Source organism: Bubalus kerabau, chromosome 4 (assembly GCF_029407905.1).
Source record: "Bubalus kerabau isolate K-KA32 ecotype Philippines breed swamp buffalo chromosome 4, PCC_UOA_SB_1v2, whole genome shotgun sequence".
Lineage (NCBI taxonomy): Eukaryota > Metazoa > Chordata > Mammalia > Artiodactyla > Bovidae > Bubalus > Bubalus kerabau.
In genome coordinates, this window is record NC_073627.1 from 128,326,931 (window position 1) to 128,347,869 (window position 20,939).

General features: G+C 42.5%; 1 protein-coding gene across 1 annotated transcript in view; it reads left to right on the forward strand.

The window, feature by feature from the left end:
• The first annotated feature begins 226 nt into the window (after positions 1 to 226).
• The window catches only part of FRMPD1 (FERM and PDZ domain containing 1), an 82,788-nt gene continuing 62,075 nt past the window's right edge, over positions 227 to 20,939 (forward strand). Inside the window, exon 1 of the mRNA XM_055578564.1 lies at positions 227 to 617. The gene's annotated coding sequence lies outside the window, so the exon portion shown is untranslated. The remainder of the gene's footprint in view (positions 618 to 20,939) is intronic.

The following is a 20,939-nucleotide window of genomic DNA, read 5'->3' on the forward strand; positions in this document are numbered from 1 at the left end:
GGGTGACCTCCCTCCCTGGGATGTTGTGAGGCTTATCGACTTATTGCTATTGCTATTAACTTGAACGGAAGATGGCTGGGCAGAAACAGTGAGAGACCAGGCACAGAATAAATTCTCCAGCTGTCAGATGGATGCCTCATGAGACCTCAGACATCACCTTCTGTGTTGCCCTTGGCACAGAGGAGGCCAGTGTGCTATTCAAGAACCTCTAGGATTTCCTCTCTCAGCCAGCTCACGTGGCTGAGGTCTTGAGAATGGCATCTGGAGGGCTTCTGGGCTTGCTGAGCTGAAAGGAGAGAGGCCAGACTCATGTTAAGGACATAGCTGCAGCTGCCCAGTGTCAGCAGATATGTGGGACCCAAGCCACAAAGACCATCCAGCTTTGCCCACATGGCCTGGCAATCAGTTTTTCTCGGGCTCATTGACGAACTCCGGGAAGGTTATTTGATATTCACATTCTTGTGGCCACAATCTTTGGAATGTGGCCTTTTATCTTTAAAAATAGCTGTGTGCTGGGAGGCCCAGGTGCAGTGTCCTGGGATGGGAGGGAGGTGCCAGCACTGGGAAGAGGGACAGATTTCTTTCCTTGGAGGACTCCCTTTCACTCTGCTGGACTGGTGAGTTGATGTTTTCTCATTCTATAACCTGTTCTGTTTTCTCTGTTTTCTGAGACTTTTCTCAGAAAGGGAATGGTGTTTTTGTTTTTGTTTTTTTTTAATTGTAGTATCTTTGTTGTATATTTTTAATCCATTTTTATGGCATATTTGTTCTTGAGCACTTAATATTATGCACAAACCTGTTTAAGTAAAAGTTCTTTCAGTTCTCATAATTGCAATGTATTTGTTATACATTCTGAAATTTGGTAATTATTTCACATGATTTGTGTTTTGAAACTGCAGTGTCTTTAATCATTTCATATGAAGGGCAGACATGGCTCAGGCGGTAAAGAATCTGCCTGCAATGTGGGAGAACTGGGTTTGATCCCTGGGTCAGGAAGATCACCTGGAGAAGGGAAGGACAACCCATTCCAGTATTCTTGCCTGGAGAATTCCATGGACAGAGGAGCCTGGTGGGCTACAGTCCATGGGGTCACCAAGAGTCAGAAATGATTGAGTGACTAACACTTAATCTTTTTATATATAGATGGGATAATCATTAAATACTTTTGGGACTAAACTGCCAACAGGTTTTCAAGATTGTGAGATCATAGAATGTAAGACCTGATACTGGAGATTTAGAGGTTGAATATCTGTTTCACTTGGCGCAGTGATGTCCTGAGATGGTAATGAGTGGTCTTTAGTTACACAGCTAACTAGTGACAGAGTCAGGACTTGAACCCAGGGCTTCTGACTCGCTTCTCCAAAACTCTCTGGTCTAGCTTGTAAAATTTAGCTTCTGAACTACACATGATAAGGAAAAAAAGAAAATCACATTCCAACTTAATTTTTCTGTGTGTTTTAATCTAATTAAAGATGAATTTTCTAGCTTTAGGAATGCCTGCGCCATGTACCACAGCAAATCCTCCTCTGTTAAAGCCCTGGATTCATTTTCCAGACTGCATGGATGATCCTTAGAATGTGGTCCCTATCAATGTTACCAGGAGCTTGTTAGAAATGCAAAATCTCAGCCCCATCCCAGACTACAGACACAGAAACTCTGGGGGTGGGGCCCATTTGTCTTTTAATGAGCCCTCCAGGTGATCACATACTCAGTTCATGCAGTCGTGTCTGACTCTTTGTGACCCCATGGACTGCAGCACCTCGGATTTCCCTGTCCATCACCAATGTTTGGAGCTTACTCAAACTCATGTCCGTTGAGTTAGTGATACCATCCAACTATCTTATCCTCTGTTGTCCCCTTCTCCTCCTGCCTTCAATCTTTCCCAGCATCAGGGTCTTTTTCAATGAGTCAGTTCTTCACATCAGATGGCCAAAGTATTGGAGTTTTCAGCTTCAGCATCAGTCCTTCCAATGAATATTCAGGACTGATTTCCTTTAGGATGGACTGGTTGGATCTCCTTGGAATCCAAGGGATTCTCAAGAGTCTTCTCCAACACCACAGTTCGAAGGCATCAATTCTTTAGTGCTCAGCTTTCTTTGTAGTCCAACTCTCACATCCATACATGACTACTGGAAAAACCATAGCTTTGACTAGATGGATCTTTGTTGGCAAAGTAATGTCTCTGCTTTTTAATATACTATCTAGGTTGGTCATAACTTTTCTTCCAAGGAGCAAGCCTCTTAATTTCATGGCTGCAGTCACCATCTGCAGTGATTTTGGAGCCCCCCAAAATAAAGTCAGTCACTGATTCCACTGTTTACCCATCTATTTGCCATGAAGTGATAGGACCAGATGCCATGATCTTAGTTTTCTGAATGTTGAGTTTTAAGCCAACTTTTTCACTCTCCTGTTTCACTTTCATCAAGAGGCTCTTTAGTTCCTCTTCACTTTCTGCCATAAGGGTGGTGTCATCTGCATATCTGAGGTTATCGATATTTCTCCCTGCAATCTTGATTCCAGCTTATGCTTCATCCAGCCCAGCATTTCTCATGATGTACTCTGCATATAAGTTAAATAAGCAGGGTGACAATATACAGCCTTGACGTACTCCTTTCCAATTTGGAACCAGTCTGTTGTTCTATGTGCAGTTCTAACTGTAGCTTCTTGACCTGCATACAGATTTCTCAAGAGGCAGGTCAGGTGGTCATGTATTTCCATCTCTTGAAGAATTTTCCACAGTTTGTTGTGATCCACACAGTCAAAGGCTTTGGTGTCATCAACAAAGCAGAAGTAGATGTTTTTTCTGGAACTCTCTTGCTTTTTTGATGATCCAACAGATGTTGGCAATCTGATCTCTGGTTCCCCTGCCTCTTCTAAATCCAGCTCAAACATCTGGAAGTTCATGGTTCACATACAGTTGAAGCCTGGCTTGGAGAATTTTGAGCATGACTTTGGTAGTGCGTGAGATGAGTGCAATTGTGTGGTAGTTTGAGCATTCTTTAGCATTGCCTTTCTTTGGGATTGGAATGAAAATTGACCTTTTCCAGTCCTGTGGCCACTGCTGAGTTTTCCAAATTTGCTGACATATTGAGTGCAGCACTTTCACAGCATCATCTTTTAGGATTTGAAATAGCTCAACTGGAATTCCATCACCTCCACTAGCTTTGTTCATACTGATGCTTCCTAAGGCCCACTTGAATTTGCATGCCAGGATATCTGGCTCTAGGTGAGTGATCACACCATCATGGTTATCTGGGACATGAAGATCTTTTTTGCATAGTTCTTCTATGTTTTCTTGCCACCTCTTCTTAATATCTTCTGCTTCTGTTAGGTCCATACCATTTCTGTCCTTTCTTGAGCCCATCTTTGCATGAAATGTTCCCTTGGTATCTCTAATTTTCTTGAAGAGATCTCTACTCTTTCCCATTCTATCTATTGTCTTTCTGTATTTCTTTGCATTGATCGCTAAGGAAGGCTTTCTTATCTCTCCTTGCTATTCTTTGGAACTCTGCATTCAAATGGGTATATCTTTCCTTTTCTCCTCTGCCTTTCACATCTCTTCTTTTCACAGCTATTTGTAAGGCCTCCCCAGACAGCCATTTTGCCATTCTTTTCCTTGGGGATGATCTTGATCACTGCCTCCTGTACAATGTCATGAACCTCTGTCCATAGATGTTCAGGGACTCTGTCTATCAGATCTAGTCCCTTAAATCTATTTCTCACTTCCACTGTATAATTGTAAGGGATTTAATTAGGTCATACCTGAATGGTCTACTGGTTTTCCCTACTTTCTTCAATTTAAGTCTGAATTTGGCAATAAGGAGTTCATGATCTGAGCCACAGTCAGCTCCCGGTCTTGTTTTTGCTGACTGTATAGAGCTTCTTTATCTTTGGCTGCAAAGAATATAATCAATCTGATTTCGATATTGACCATCTGGTGATGTCCATGTGTAGAGTCTTCTTTTGTGTTGTTGGAAGAGGGTGTTTGCTATCACCAATGTGTTCTCTTGCCAAAACTCTGTTAGCCTTTGCTCTGCTTTGTTTTGTACTTAAAGGGCAAATTTGCCTGTTACTTCAGGTATCTCTTGACTTCCTACTTTTGCATTCCAGTCCCCTATAATGGAAAGGTCATCTTTTTTGGGTGTTAGTTCTAGAAGGTCTTGTAGGTCTTCATAGAACCATTCAACTTCAGCTTCTTCAGCATTACTGGTCGGGGCATGGACTTGGATTACTGTGATACTGAATGGTTTGCCTTGGAAACAAACAAAGATCATTCTGTCGTTTTTGAGATTGCATCCAAGTACTGCATTTCAGACTCTTTTGTGACTATGATGGCTACTCCATTTCTTCTAAGACTTTCTTGGCCACAGTTGTAGATATAATGGTCATCTGAGTTAAATTCGCCCACTCCAGTGCATTTTAATTCGCTGATTCCTGAAATGTCAATGTTCACTCTTGCCATCTCCTGTTTGACCACTTCCAATTGGCCTTGATTCATAGACCTAACATTCCAGATTCCTATGCATTATTGCTCTTTACAGCATCGGACTTTACTTCCATCACCAGTCACATCCACAACTGAGTGTTGTTTTTGCTTTGACTCCCTCTCTTCATTCTTTCTGGAGTTATTTCTCCACTGATCTCCAGTAACATATTGGGCACCTACTGACCTGGGAAGTTCATCTTTCAGTGTCCTATCTTTTTGCCTTTTCATACTGTTCATGGGGTTCTCAAGGCAAGAATACTGAAATGGTTTGCCATTCCCTTCTCCAGTGCATGATGTTTTATCAGAACTCTCCACCATGGCCTGTCAGTCTTGGGTGGCCCTACACGGCATGGCTCTTAGTTTTATTGAGTTAGACAAGGCTGTGGTCCATGTGATCAGGTTGGTTAGTTTTCTATGACTGTGGTTTTCATTCTGTCTGCCCTCTGATGGAGAAGGATAAGAGGCTTATGGAAGCTACCTGATGGGAGAGACTGACTGAGGTGGAAACTAGGTCTTGTTCTGATGGGTGGGGCCATGCTCAATAAATCTTTAATCCAATTTTCTGTTGATGGGCAGGGCTGTGTTCCCTCCCTGTTGTTTGACCTGAGGCCAAACTATGGTGGAGGTAATGAAGATAATGGTTTTGTCCTTCAAAAGGTCCCATGCGTGCACTGCTACACTCAGTGCCCCCAACCCTGCAGCAGGCCACCGCCGACCCACACCTCCGCCTGAGACTCCTGGACACTCACGGGCAAGTCTGGGTCAGTCTCTTGTGAGGGCACTGCTCCTTTCTCCTGGGTCCTGGTGCACACAAGGTTTTGTTTGTGCCCTCCAAGAGTCTGTTTTCCCAGTTCTGTGTAAGTCCTGGTAGCTGTATGGTGGGATTACTGGTGACCTCCTCCAAGAGGGCTTATGCCATACCCAGGTCTACTGCACCCAGATGCCCTGCCCCTGCAGCAGTCCACTGCTGACCCGTACCTCTGCAGGAGACACCCAAACACAGTTCTGTGTCAGTCTCAGTGGGATTTGTGGGTTCTGGTGCGCACAAGGTTTGTTTGTGCCTGTATTCAGTAAAGTAAGATAACCATTGCCTGGCAGGTCTTAAACTGTATCCCACTCCTACCACCCCTCCCATGTTTGACAGCCAGTGTAGTGACACACTTTGGCTTTTTTGTTGATTTTGACTTTGTTCACTGAAGAAGGAGCTTCTCTGTTGCTAGTTTTTAATAATAATTCCCTTTCTTCACTCTTCCTCCCATCATCACAAAGCACACACACAATCTAGCAATGAGTGAAATATTTGTGGGCAAATAATGAAAGTAAAGAGAGGATATCAATGAAAACAGTTTTGTAGACAGCAAAATATTCCAACCAGTGAGGTATATTTTTTAAATTTTAAGACTTGCTACCTTTCTAAGGACAGAGATAAATTAGACTACCACTGACTGTATTGCGCTATGTTTTGTTTCATTTTTTTAAATTTGTTCATTCAACAGATATTTGAGTATCTTCTATTTGCATGGCATATGTTAAGTGTGAGGGGAAAATGTATTTGAGTTTATAGTTTATCAGGAAGTAGAGACTAAGTTCAGAAATGACTGTAATATAAGCTGTGCATGTGTGCTAAATCATATCAGTCAGACACAACTCTTTGCAACCCTCTGACTGTAACCCACCAGGCTCCTCTGTCCATGCAATTCTCCAGGCAAGAATAATGGAGTGGGTTTCTATGCCCTCCTCTATTGAATCTTCCCTACCCAGGGATTGAACCTGAGTCTCTTACTTTTTAAGGCAGCCATTGATAAACACATGAGAATCATCTCCAGTGAAAGGGTTATAGAGGCCTAGAGGTGATAGAGATGATGTGTTACAGAAGAGGACATCATGGAATACTTCATGGAGGAGGGAACATTTGAATGAGTCTTAAAAGGAGGCAGGCTTTTGACATGAAGAGTTTGGAGATGCATAAAGAACATTCTGGGGCTTTGCTGGTGGCTCAATGATAAAGAACCCACCTACCACTGCAGGAGACACAGGTTTGATTCCTAGGTCAGGAAGATCCCCTGGAGAAGGAAATGGCAACCCATTTCAGTATTCTTGCCTGGGAAATCTCATGGACAGAGGAGACTGATGGGGCTACAATCCATGGCGTTGCTGAAGAGTCAGACCAAATTAGTGACTAAACAACAACAAAAGAACGTTCTAGGCAGAGGTGGAAAAAAGATAATGGCATGGCAGGGGCTCTCAGTGCATTTGTCTGAATCAGGGGTTATTTGAAGGTTAGTTAGTGTTAGTTGCTCAGTTGTGTCCAACTCTTTGTGACTCTATGGACTGTAGCCCACCAGGCTCCTCTGTCCATGGAATTCTCTAGTCAAGAATACTAGAGTGGGTTGCCATTTCCTTCTCAGGGGATCTTCCCAACCCAGGGATCAAACCCAAGTCTCCCGCATTGCAGGAAGATTCTGTACTGTCTGAATCACCAGGGAAGCCCTATTTGAATGTGATCAGCAGGAAATGAGGCTACACAAGTAGGTCAGTTCCTAAAGGAGGAGGATCTTCAAACACAGTTTGTTCTTTATCCTTAAGGCAACGGGAGCCATTGAAGGGTTTTGAATGAGGGCTAGGCATGACTAGAGCTGTGCTTTTAGTAAGTCTAATCTGCTGTTAGTGTACGATGTAGATTGAAGTGTGTGAGAGGGAGTAGGTGAGACTTCTGTTTTTATTCTGTAACTGTTTTGCAGCAGTATGTTGATATATTGGAAAAATCATCTCAATGTTTATTTAGGAAGTAATTGGTTTTTCTTATGAGAGTCATTGGATTTTGAAATAAGCTCCCATGGCCTAGGTTATTGTCCAAGGAAACACAGCTCTAATTTTATAATGAGGAATCTGCAAGAAAATAGAAATTGCTTAACAGAATGGCTTTATAGAAAACTTTCAGAACTCCTTCCTTCTTTGTTTTCTCTCCTGACATTTTCTTTTAAGCAAAAAGTATTTGTATTCATTTTCCTCAGTAATGACCTGGTAATGCCAGGTCACATAGACTCTATAAATATTGAATTCCTAAAACATGAATCTTTCTTTTCTTTTTAAGATTTTTTTTGATATGACTATTTTTTAAAGTCTTTATTGAATTTGTTACCATATATTTTCTGTGTTATGTTTTGGTTTTTTGGTGTGAAACATATAGGATCTTAGTTCCCCAACCAGCGGTTGAACCTACACCCCCTGCACAGGAAGGTGACGTTTTAGCCACTGGACAGCCAGGGAAGTCCCTTCTGCTCTTCTTACTCAGCCTCCAAGGCAGTTTTCCCTCTCACTCATGGCCTTATTTTGTTAACACACCTGAATAAAATTCATTTTACAAGGATCTGCCTTATTCCAATGGTGGCTCTCGTGGGAATAAGTGGTAGAAAACCTGAATATCATAAATTTTTTAATGTGTTGTTACTTCAACTATATGTAGTATTGAGAAGACCCTGTTCATTGTTGAGTTTTTTTTTCAGTAGGGCTATCTTCGTAGGGTTTGGCTTTGACTCGTTAGCTCTAGGCTTCCCTGGTGGCTCAGCTGGTAAAGAACCTGCCTGCAGACCTGGGTTTGATCACTGGGTTGGGAAGATCCCCTGGAGAAGGGAACGACTACCCACTCCAGTATTAGTCCATGGGGGTCTCAAAGAGTTGGACAGGACTGAGTGACTTTCACCTTCTCCTTTAAATTGCACCATTGGTTTTAGTCATTCAACCAATGTTTACTGACTATCAGGCAATGAAGAAACACAGTGACTTGGACAACCACAGTCCTGCTGACATGGAGCTTATACTCTAGCAGGGGATATATAAACACATAGTTCTGAGAGAGGGAAACTAGGGATATATGGATGCACCCAACCCAGAGTTGGAGATCAGAAAAAAGTTAGCAGTTAGGATATAGACCAAGACCTAAAAATCAACTAGGGTAAACCAGTGGTTTCCTGAGACTGAGAAGGCATTGTTGAGGGGAAAATGGGAGAGTGACAGCTATAGGATTCCTTTCTGGGATGATGAAAACATGGTAAAATTCATTGTGGTAATGGTTGCACAACTCCATGAACTTACCCAAACTACTGACTTGTATACTTCAAGTAGGTGAAGTTTATGGTATGTGAATTACATCTTAATAAAACTGTTTTTTAAAAAATGAATCAGACAAGCCAGGAGTGGGAAGAGGGTACCTGGCAATGAAATGGCAAGTGCAAAGGCTCAGCAGCAAGAGCAAAAATGGGAGCGATTTGGTAGGGTTGCATTCCCTGGGAGATCGAGAGCAGTGAGACAGAGGAAAAGACTCTCAAATGGATGCCAGGGTCCTGTGCTTGGGAAGCTGGGGTAGTGGGGGGTTTAATGGTGCCCATGATGTCCGTGCCACAGAGGTGCCGCAGTGTGGGCTGGTTAGTGTCTGTCATGTGGGAGTAGTTCAGACCTCTGAGCTCTCTGCCGGTGAGAATCATGGAATCAGGGGTGGCAGGGGCCTTAGAATCCTTCTAGGTCTAGAGGTGGAAATGGAGGTTCTAGAAGAAGAAAGGGACTTGCTAAAGATCGCACAGGGGCACATAAGGTGTGCCCCTGCTGACACTCAGGCTGACTGCATTTGCTTGCCACGTTGCCAGTCCCCAGAGCTTTGTTTCTCTGCTCAGAAATTGTCAGTCTGATCCTAAAATGAGGTATCATTGTACACAAACAATAATTGGAATGCAAATAAAAACAGAAGACATTTACAGCCTAAACCCATCATCCATCAGATCAAACTTGCTGTTTTGTGTCTCCTGCCTGCCACTGCCCAACATCAATTTTACAGCTGTACCCAGAACACAGATGTGGCTTTATAGCCCAGAGTTTACACTTTACATGAAAACAGTTGCTTTTCCTGAAATGTTATACAGCTTCTGGTTATCATTTCTTAAGGATTCAGAAAAGAGGATGTGCTGTAACTTACTTACTCTCTGTTGTCAGGTGTTTTGTTTTTCTTTCTTGGAGATATTGTCTCATTGAGCATCTTTGTTGCACAGCCTTTGCCTTCTTTCCTTGAGCAAAACTCCCAGCCAGGAGAGTCTGTCCTTTTAAAGTGGACTGGCCCAACTGGACACTTTTCTGAACTGAAGTCAGGGACAGAAGGCAGAATGCTCAGTTAGGGCTAAGTTTCTGTGTTTCTGGGCCCTACTGTCTTCACTGATTTCTGACTCCAGTTGGCATCTGTTCACAGTTGTCAGCACTGCTCCTAATGGCTGCCATCTCTGAACAGCTGACCTGATTCTCTGAATCGTTGGCTATAAATTGGGCAATTCTACAGGATGGAGAGGAGGTTTCTGGGCAGAATGCTTAATCAGGGCTTAATTAAGATGGCCAGAGTGGCTCATTGGCTTGAACCCTTGCACAGGGTCCTGATGGGCAGGTGACACCCGGTATTCTTGGCTGTCTGACAGCCACCAGCCATCCCTAAGCCCCATGCAGAGATGAGCAAGACACATGCTGCCACACTGGTTGGTAGGAACCCTTTCACAGACTCCCTGGAGCATTTTAGACATCCCTTTCTCATGGGCCCCACACTCGGCCTCACGTTGGTTAGGAGTTAATTATGTAGGTGTCGAATCCTCTTGATAACACAACAAACTCTCAAAGGCCAGGTGCTGTGTCTGGCTAACCTTGATCTCCTCTACCACACCCGGCATAGGGCACAGTAAAAAGAGAGTGCTTGATATGAATTGAATGGAAAGCATTGCTTTTTTGGACCAGATCCCTCCACTTGAGATAGTTGCAGGGACTAGACTTGAGAAATGCAGGGACTGGGAGCCTACAAGCCCATGGCCAGTGCCAAGTCTATGGGAAGGGTGAAGACTTTTTGAGGTGACCTCAAGATCTCTCTGGGCAGGACATAGCCTGATGTCACAGGTCATGAGGCAGGAGCTCTGAAAAGCATGCCTTGCACCCAGCTTTGGGAGCCATTCTTAGTTTCTTGTGCTGTAGTTGTGGCTGTTGTTGTTCTTTTAGCGTGGTAGATTTGGAATCTTGCTTTCTTCCCCTGGACGCAAACACATGGAGGCAAATCTCAGTCCACCCGGGTGGCAAGCTGCTTCATTTGAGCCACTCTGGGGTGCTCGGTCTGAATTTCCCAAGCACTGTACTTGCTGTGGGTTTTGCTTTTGGTGCCTGTGGTATCACATGCCAGAAGCTATTGAAATTAGTTGGCAGGTAATGACATTTGATGACTCATTTGATCATAAAAAAACAAATCTAGCCTTTGAGTCTACATTCTACAGTTTTGTTGAATTATACCCAAATGGTGGTAAAGAGGATTTTTCTTAACAGGTTTGGAGCATTTGTAATAACCAACAAGTCTATGAAGACAAAAAGAACTTCACGTTGAATGTCAGCTGCTGCTGCTGCTAAGTCGCTTCAGTCGTGTCTGTCTCTGTGTGACCCCATAACAAGCAGGTACTAAAAGCTGGAGGATCTTACGGTCTCTGAGATAGAAAATCCCTAATGAGCTTCTGGTCCAGCACCTGGATACTTTGTGCACCTGAGAAGCAGCAGGTAGCCGCAGGGAAAATGTGTTATCATGAAGGCCCCAGGCATCAAGGCTTTGGCCCCTTTTCAAGATGGACTTTTGGCTGTCTTGTATTTGAAATGGTTGGTCACATATTCTTTAATATATGTGTGGCAAAATACACAGAACATAGAATTTACCTTTAAAACATCATTTTCAAATGCACAATTCAGCGGCATTAAGTATATTCACAGTATTGTGCTATCATTACTGCTAACTAGTTTCTGGATTTTTTCATCTCATAAGGAAACCATCAAACAAACATACCCTATTCCCTCCTCCCCTGAGTCCCTATAATATATAGTATAATTAGATGACTAGATTATCTCATTTACTGTGAGGTAGGTGAAGTCAACCCACTTCACTGATACAGGTTCAGGAAGGTTAAGGTATTTGTTGAAAGATGTACAAGTGAGTGAGAGCTGGGACTGGAACCCAGGTCACATCCAGGCCTGTGCACTTGACATGAGAAGTTACTGGGGAAGAGCCTTGAGCCCAGCAGCACTGTCAAAGCACAGAAGGAGGGAATGAAGATGTGCCCACCACATGAGCTCTCCATGCCCCGGAGACTGCTTTGAAAACTGCAGAGGACAGTGCAAAACCTTCGCAAACTGTGCTCGTGTGTCTCCAGCAGATCACTGCTACCATTCTGCTGTGAATTACAATTGGGTGTTTATAGCTCCGACTCCCCCCAGTGAATTACAAACTCCATGAGGGTGAGAACTGTGCTCGCTTGTCTCAGTGTCCCCGTCAGCCTGTGTCCTGGCATACTGCTGATCAGTGAGTATTTCCTGAGTGAGTGTGTGGGTGTACGCCTTGGCTTGGAGAGGAGGAAAGGGAAACAGGTGCCAAGATGATGTCTGTCCAGGTATGTCATAGCCAAAGGCTTTGATGAGAATTGAAAAGAAAGAGAAGAGCTCTCTGGCCTTCTGGAGATGTGAATGGGAGAACCCATAATGGGAAAAACTTTGGCCTGACCCCTGACTTCCAGCTCCATAGCACTGATAAACTAATCTAATTCTTTTTTTCTCTCCCTAGCCCTTATCAGTTTTTAACGTTCTTAATTCATTTCCTTTATCATGTTTGTCATTTCTTGTCTAGTGAGAGCTTCCATGAGAAAGTAAGCTTCATCAGGGTCGTCAGTTTTGTCTGTTTTGTTACACTCCTCTTTCCCCAAGCCCCTCGACCTAAGCCAGCACTAATTCCTTTCTATCACTATAGATTTGCCCCTTCTGGACTCTCATATGAATAGAATCGTATAACACGTATGTCCCTGGTGACTGGCTCCTTTCACTGAGCACAGGGTTTCAAGGTACATCCATGCTTGCCTCTTTACAGGCAGGAGAATTGAAACTCAGAGAAGGAATGTACATGACCTGGGTTATGTGTCCTGAGGGTATGGCTGATTGCAGGTGTTCTGTCTCTCTTGGACTGACAGGCTTGGCAGCCACAGCCAATTCAGCAGTGCCATTTTGCCATCTACCTTTCGGGGCTGCCTATAGGGCCCCTTCAAGCATAGCCATGGTGAGATGAGGCCTTGGAGACAGTGTTATTGCTAGTGGCAGCTTTCTCCCATGTTCTTTCCAGGGCTCACTGTCCACTTGATAAAGTAGATGCCTTGTGTGACCAGTTTCCAGTCTCCTGGTGTCACTGAGCCCTTAGATCACTAGCAAGGGAAAGGCACAGCCCCACGTGCTGACTGCTCCTGCTGCCACCCTGTCGCTCCCAGAGGGCCATGCAGAGGCCATCTGCACTGAGCTAGATAAGAGGCTATGCCCTTCCTGAGAGATGTCTAATCCTGTTAGGCAGATGCGAAATCTGGGTGGCATGGTGATGCCTTGAGCCTGTGTTTCCCAAAGGTTTGTTTTTGTACCATGTGGCACCCAGGGTGGTTTCAGGTGATTCAGGAACAACCATTTTTCTTTAAATAGTTGTATATTTACTTTAATATGTACCAAGAAAAAAACCCCATATCTATCAATAGTATGATCAGACATGTGACTTAATGAATATTATCATTAATATTTAGGCTGAAGGTAAAGTAGGAGGTGCTGTACCGTAGAATCTTTCTTTAGGCAGATGGCATGTCATAGGCATAATACTCTGGCTGACTTGCTCCCCCTACCTTTCTCACTTTCTCAGAACTGTCATTTTTCTGATAAAGTACCATCTTCATCTGAATTTCTTTTAGAAAATGAATGCAGCCCATTATCTCTCAATGAGCTATAATCACTGTAATGAACCAAGATGATCTCAAATAATTGACCAGAAATGTAAATATGCATTTCCCTAAAATATTTGCAAATAATTTTTCCTTTTGGCTTAGAACTTCAGGAAATAAAACTGCTTATTGTTCTAGTGAGTCTAGCAGACTTACAGATATAGAGATATAACTATAGATATAACTACAAACTAGTAGTTACAAGGAGGGGGAAGAGGGAGGGGCAATACAGGAGTCGGGGTGGGGGAAAGGGTTATTTGGGGATTATATGAAATCATGTGTGTGAAACTTTAGAAAATTGTAAGGCACTATAGAATTATTCAATAAATCTTTCAATGTTTTTGAAAAAGAATTAAAGCTGCTTATTGTTCTAGTGTTCTGAGCTCACCACAGCATTTCCGACATCTGTAACCTGCCATTATTAATTCAGCAAATGTCGATTGAGCTCGGGGCATTCTGCTGGACCCTGCAAGGATTATGAAGAAAGAGGACACCTTTCTGCTCCTCTCAAGGAGTTTACAATCTGGAGGGCAAACAACAACAACAACAACAACAACAACAACTCTGAATCCATATGAAGTTTGGAAACATAAGACGAGAGCATAGACAAGGAGGTCAGGTGCTGGAAAGAAAGGGTAAGACATAGCACAACAGCTCTGCAATGGGAAACTGGGTAGTTCGTGGTAGACTGGTAAGCAGGAACCCACCCTGGATGTGGTGGAGCTCCAGCTGAGTTTTGAAGGTTAGATAGGATTTGGATTAAATCTCAGAGAGTGAGAAAAGAAAGAAAGTGAAGTTGCTCAGTCATGTCTGACTCTTTGTGACCCCATGGACTCCACCAGGCTCCTCCATCCATGGAATTTTCCAGACAAGAGTACTGGAGTGGGTTGCCATTTCCTTCTCCAGGGGATCTTCCCGACCCAGGGATCAAACCTGGGTCTCCTGCATTGCAGGCAGATGCTTTACCATCTGAGCCACCAGAGATGAGGAGATCACGAACAAATGCACAGGTGCGGCCCCCTAGGGCTCGTCCGAGGGCCAGCTAAGCATTGGAAGAGAGAATTACATGATTGGAGGAGGATGCGGCCTTGGGTTCCCTCGGTCATTTGGAGGAAGTTCTTTACCCTTTACAAGACTCAGCTTCCTTGTCCTTAAAATGCAATTATGGATTCCCACCACACAGGGCTGTCATGAGAAGTCAGTGACACGCTGTAGGTTATATATTTATGTTTGTTCCCTTCCTTTGCCAAATGTGTCAGGTGGGAAGTTGAATTGGACATCTGGGTAGAGATTGGATATTAGGGATGGGAAGCCCTGGAGGCCTTAAGGAGGAAACTGATGAGGTCCAAAACATAATTTTAGGACTGGCAGATTCTTAGAGAAGTTCAGTGCTTATAAAAGAAATAACCAGAAGTTTGGTGACTTGTGCAATTTCAGGCCTAATTAGAGTCAAAGTCAGGAAGAGAATCCAGGTTTCCTGACTTTTAGCTCAGTGCTCTTTTCAGATTCCCTAGCTTTTATCTAGAGGGATGTTAAAATGCACATTCTTGGGCCCTACTGTACTACTGTAGGGCAACTGAATTAGAAACTCTGGGGCCCTACAATTGATGTTTTAATCAGCCCTCCAGATGCTTGTAATGCTTTTTGGGAACCAGTGTTCTGGGTTTTACTAAGAAAGAATGGGGGGAGGATATGAGGAAAGACAGGTTCCTTATTGGAGTTGGATATTACTTACCATTAACGGAAAGGGGGCAGAAGGGTTAAGCTCAGTGCCAGAGAGAAACTTCCTTTAAAATGTACAATTCAGTGGTTTTTAGCATATTTGCAAGGTTATGCTACCATCACCACTGTCTAATTCCAGAGTATTTATCACTCCCAAAATATACGTCTTCCCCATTAGCAGTCAATCCTCATTTCCCCTTTCCCACAGGCCCTGGCAACCACTGATCAATGCTCTGTCTCTATGGATTTGTACATTCTGCACATTTTGTATAAATAGAATCATCCAATATGTGGCTTTTCGTGTCTGGTTGCTTCTACTTTGTGTAATGTTTTCAAGTTTCATCCATGTTGCAACACCTACCAGGACTTCATTCCTTTTTTATGGCAGAGATGAACTTCTTTTTTTAATATTTATTTATTTATTTGGCAGTGCTGGGTCTTAGTTGCAGCATGCAGGATCTTCGATATTTGTTGCATTATGTGGGATCTTTAGTTGTTGCCTGTGAACTCTCAGTTGAAGCATGTGGGATCTAGTTCCCTGACCAGGGATGGAACTCAGGCTCTCTGCATTGAGAGCATGGAGTCTTAGCTATTGGACCACCAGGGAAGTCCCAGAGATGAACTTCTCATAGTTCAAACTTATGTTTCAGATTTGGTTATATAACTGAGCTTTACACTACCTCAAAAAAACAGGTTTCCCTTGGACACGTTTGTGTAGAACTTTATAGTTTTCAAAGAATTGTCACAACACATTGGAATGTAAACCTTTAACCAACCCTGGAACATGACCATGCAGGAATCATTGCACTTGTTCTTCCAGATGAAAAGACAAGCTGGAGAGGGAAGAGTTTGTGCTTGACCAGTGTACTGTTATGCCCACACACTGAAGTATCAGTTGGAATTTGGGGCGTGACAGGCAGGGCAAGTGGACGAGGCAGAGGAAATAGCATCAACAGAGGCATGGCAGTGTGAGAAATCAGGCATGACAGTGTTTGGGGAACAGTGGGTAATTCAGTTCTAATGGAGTGTGCAGTGTAAGGGAGATGACAGACAGGTAGGCAGGGGGCCGCTCACAAAAGGCTTTGACTGCCACTTCAAGGCTGGGAGGAAGGCAGTGGGAGAGAATAGTTGAGTCCAGCTCCAGAGACCAGCAAGCTAATCTGATTTGGAATTTCATTTCTGCCACTTCCTTGCTATGTACTAAAAGGCCAAATTGCCTCTTCATGCCTCAATTTCCTTTTTTTAAGTGAGGATTGTAATAAGCATTAAATAGGATAACACATATAAATTGCTTAGCCCAGTGTCTAGCACATAGTAAATGGTAGTATGTTAATGTACTTGTGTTATTAATATTATTGTAATTCTTGAGCTCAGACATTATCCTAAAGATGAAGGGAAACCACTAAAGGATTTTAAAAATAAAAGTGACATAATTAGGATTACATTATATCATTTTGGCAGCCACATGGAGGATAGATTGATGGAGGGTAAGTCTAGAAGCATAGAGACTGGCTAGGAGATTATCATAGTATTTCAGATAGGATCAATGTTTGAGCAATGGCTATAGCACTAAGAAAGGAGAGTTAGTGAGAGATGAAGGTAATTGGAGGGCTTCCCCAGGTTGTGCTAATGGTAAAGAACCACCTGCCAATGAACAAGACATAAGAGAGGCGGGTTCAGTCCCTGGTTTGGGAAGATCCCCTGGAGGAGGGCATGGCAACCCACTCCAGTATTCTTGCCTGGAGAATCACATGGACAAATAGTCTGGCTGGCTGCGGTCCATAAGGTCACAAAGAGTCAGACATGACTAAAGCACACACACGTGCACAAAGGTAATTGGGAGCAAAGTCAATAGGACTTGTGACTTGCTCAAAGTGGGGCATGTAACAAGGGGAAAGAGTCAAGAATGATTTTTGGCTTGGGCAGTTAGAAAATTAAATAGTGGTCTCCTTCAATCAAATGTTCCACCCTAGAGGAGATGATTTGAGGAGTGGAGCAATGAAAGACAGTGAATTCTATCTTATATATAACTGGCCCAAGTGCTTATGGGACATCTTGGTAGAGATCCTAAAGAAGCAGTTGATTCTCTAAGCAGCTGAAACTGGGAGAGTAAATGACATCACCCTTGGAGAGTGCTGTGTGGTAGTTTTAGCATTCTTTGGCATTGCCTTTCTTTAGGATTGGAATGAACACTGACATTTTCCAGTCCTGTGGCCACTGCAGAGTTCTCCAAATTTGCTGACATATTGAGTGCAGCACTTTCACAGCATCATCTTTTAGGATTTGAAATAGCTTAACTGGAATTCCATCACCTCTACTAGCTTTGTTAATATTGATGCTTCTTAAGGCCCACTTGACTTCACATTCCAGGATATCTGGCTCTGGGTGAGTGATCACACTATCGTAATTATCTGGGTCATGAAGATCTTTTTTGTATAGTTCTTCTGTGTATTCTTGCCACCTCTTCTTAATATCTTCTGCTTCTGTTGGGTCCCTACCATTTCGGTCCTTTATCGAGCCCATCTTTGCATGAAATGTTCCCTTGGTATCTCTAATTTTCTTGAAGAGATCTCTAGTCTTTCCCATTCTATTGTTGTCCTCTATTTCTTTGCATTGATTGCTGAGGAAGGTTTCTTATCTCTCCTTGCTATTCTTTGCAACTCTGCATTCAAATGGGTATATCTTTCCTTTTCTCCTTTGCTTTTCACTTCTCTTCTTTTCACAGCTATTTGTAAGGCCTCCTCAGACAGCCATTTTGCTTTTTTGCCTTTCTTTTTCTTGGGGAAGGTCTTGATCCCTGTCTCCTGTACAATGTCACAAACCTCCGTCCATAGTTCATCAAGCACTCTGTCTATCAGATCTAGTCCCTTAAATCTATTTCTCACTTCCACTGTATAATTGTAAGGGATTTGATTTAGGTAATAATACCTGAATGGTCTAGTGGTTTTCCCTACTTTCTTGAATTTAAGTCTGAATTTGGCTCTAAGTAGTTCATGACCTGAGCCACAGTCAGCTCCCGGTCTTGTTTTTGCTGACTGTATAGAGCTTCTCCATCTTTGGCTGCAAAGAATATAATCAGTCTGATTTTGGTGTTGACCATCTGGTGATGTCCATGTGTAGAGTCTTCTCTTGTGTTGTTGGAAGAGGGTGTTTGCTATGACCAGTGCATTCTCTTGGCAAAACTCTATTAGCCTCAAACTACAGCACAATTGCACTCATCTCACACGCTAGTAAAGTAATGCTCAAAATTCTCCAAGCCAGGCTTCAGCAATACATGAACTGTGAACTTCCAGATGTTTGAGCTGGTTTTAGAAAAGGCAGAAGAACCAGAGATCAAATTGCCAACATCCACTGGATCATTGAAAAAGCAAGAGAGTTCCAGAAAAACATCTCTTTCTGCTTTATTGACTGTGTCAAAGCCTTTGACTGTAATACCAGACCACCTGACCTGCCTCTTGAGAAACCTGTATGCAGGTCAGGAAGCAACAGTTAGAACTGGACATAGAACAACAGACTGGTTCCAAATAGGAAAAGGAGTACGTCAAGGCTATATATTGTCACCCTGCTTATTTAACTTATATGCAGGGTACATCATGAGAAATGCTGGGCTGGAAGAGGCACAAGCTGGAATCAAGATTGCCAGGAGAAATATTAATAACCTCAGATATGCAGATGACACCACCCTTATGGCAGAAAGTGAAGAAGTAAAGAGCCTCTTGATGAAAGTGAAAGAGGAGAGTGAAAAAGTTGGCTTAAAGCTCAAGATTCAGAAAACTAAGATCATGGCATCCGGTCCCATCACTTCATGGCAAATATATGGAGAAACAGTGGAAACAGTGGCTGACTTTATTTTGGGAGGGCTCCAAAAATCACTGCAGATGGTGACTGCAGCCATGAAATTAAAAGACGCTTACTCCTTGGAAGGAAAGTTATGACCAACCTAAACAGCATATTAAAAAGCAGAGACATTACTTGGTCAACAAAGGTCCATCTAGTCAAGGCTATGGTTTTTCCATTAGTCATATATGGTTGTGAGAGTTGGACTATAAAGAAAGCTGAGCACCAAAGAATTGATGCTTTTGAACTGTGGTTTTGGAGAAGACTCTTGAGAGTCCCTTGGACTGCAAGGAGATCCAACCAGTCCATCCTAAAGGAGATCAGTCCTGGGTGTTCACTGGAAGGACTGATATTGAAGCTGAAACTCCAATACATTGGCCACCTGAAGCGAAGAGCTGACTCATTTGAAAAGACCCTGATGCTGGGAAAGATTGAGAGCAGGAGGAGAAGGGGACGACAGAGGATGAGATGGTTGGATGGCATCACCGACTCAATGGACATGAGTTTGGGTAAACTCCTGGAGTTGGTGATGGACAGGGAGGCCTGGTGTGCTGCAGTCCGTGCGGTCGCAAAGAGTTGGACACGACTGAGCAACTGAATTGAACTGAATGGAGAGTGTTTAGAGCAGTGGAGCCTCAAACTTTGTTCATTGGAATCGCAGGGTTGGGCGGGTCTTTAAAACTAACAGTATCTGGCTTGAACCCTCAAAGAGTCTGTTTTAATTGTTCAAGGGTGTGATCAGGGATTGTTAACAGCTCCCCTGGTGATTCTCATGTTCCTGAAGTTTAGAAACTACTGCTTTAGAAATAATGTGTCATTTATTTACATAAGAAGGGAGCTGAGAACCAAAACCTGTAATTAGGTGATGGAGGAAAGAGGAGTGGGTGAGTAGGTGTAGTCTGAGACGCTGGAGGAAACTGGGGAGACAGATGTCACAAGAGCCAAGGAACGAAGGTCAAGACATTTTAGCACTTAATTATTTGTAAGCTTAAGAGAAAATGCTAGTTTGGTAGTTTGTTTTCTCTCATTCTTCAAAAGGCTGGATGTTTGCCATGCATTTTGTTTCTTGTTTGTATCATCAATTGGTTTATATCCTCAGAGCTAGTGTATATTGGAGATTAGATGTTATAAAAAGATACACATATAAAAGCTCTTTCTCTACCTGGGTAGCCCAATGCCATTTTGGTATAATAGCTCTGATTATGAAGTGTTTAACAAGGTGGACAAAATCAATAAATATTAATAAAAGCTAACTCCATGGGTGCATGGAAATTCATGATTCTATTGTCTGATTTGTGTATGTTTTGAAATTTCCCTTAAGAAAAATTAAAGAGAAAAGTTGTTTACATTGTTTTCTTAAGCTTAGATAAATTTTTACTTTAGGTTTCATTCAGAACAAGTTCAGGCACCTTTTACATGTATAGTCCTTTCCAGTACTTGTTATTGTCCATAAAGTCTCTTAAGTCTTAACAACTGAACAGTTTTGCTCAGGTTATTTATTATTTCTGATATTTTGAAATTGAGGCCCATATGCAGTCATGCCACCTGTAGGCACTGGTGATTTAAGCTCCTTTGTTTATTTACTTCTCATTTCTCTTTCATGTTATATCACACTAGCCAGTGACCCTAATGTTGTGATGAACACTGTTATTTTTATTTTCCTTTGTGAGTGGAATGCTTTTATCTTTTATTCTAAAGTAATTTTGAATTGCCTGGTATTTCTGGTTTTTTAAAATCAAAACAAGGAGATTAGATTACATAAAACAAATGATTTTCCAGAATCTTATGATGTGATCATCCATTATTTTTTTTCTGTTTATGAGCTAAAACATATAAATAGTTTTCCTTAAATGGAACTTTTCTTTCTTAGGATAAATCCAGCTTGATTATGATATATTATCCTGTTAAAGTGTTGTTTATGGATTTTACTGGAGGTTTTTTTAAATTAAAAAAAAAACAAGTTTATTGAGAAGATTTTTAAAGTACACAAAAGTCAAGAGAATGGTAAAATGAAGTTTAAATACCCATCTGCTAGCATCAGGAATTATTAACATTTCTGGCTAGAATCTTGTTTAGAAATTTTGTGAATATTTTAT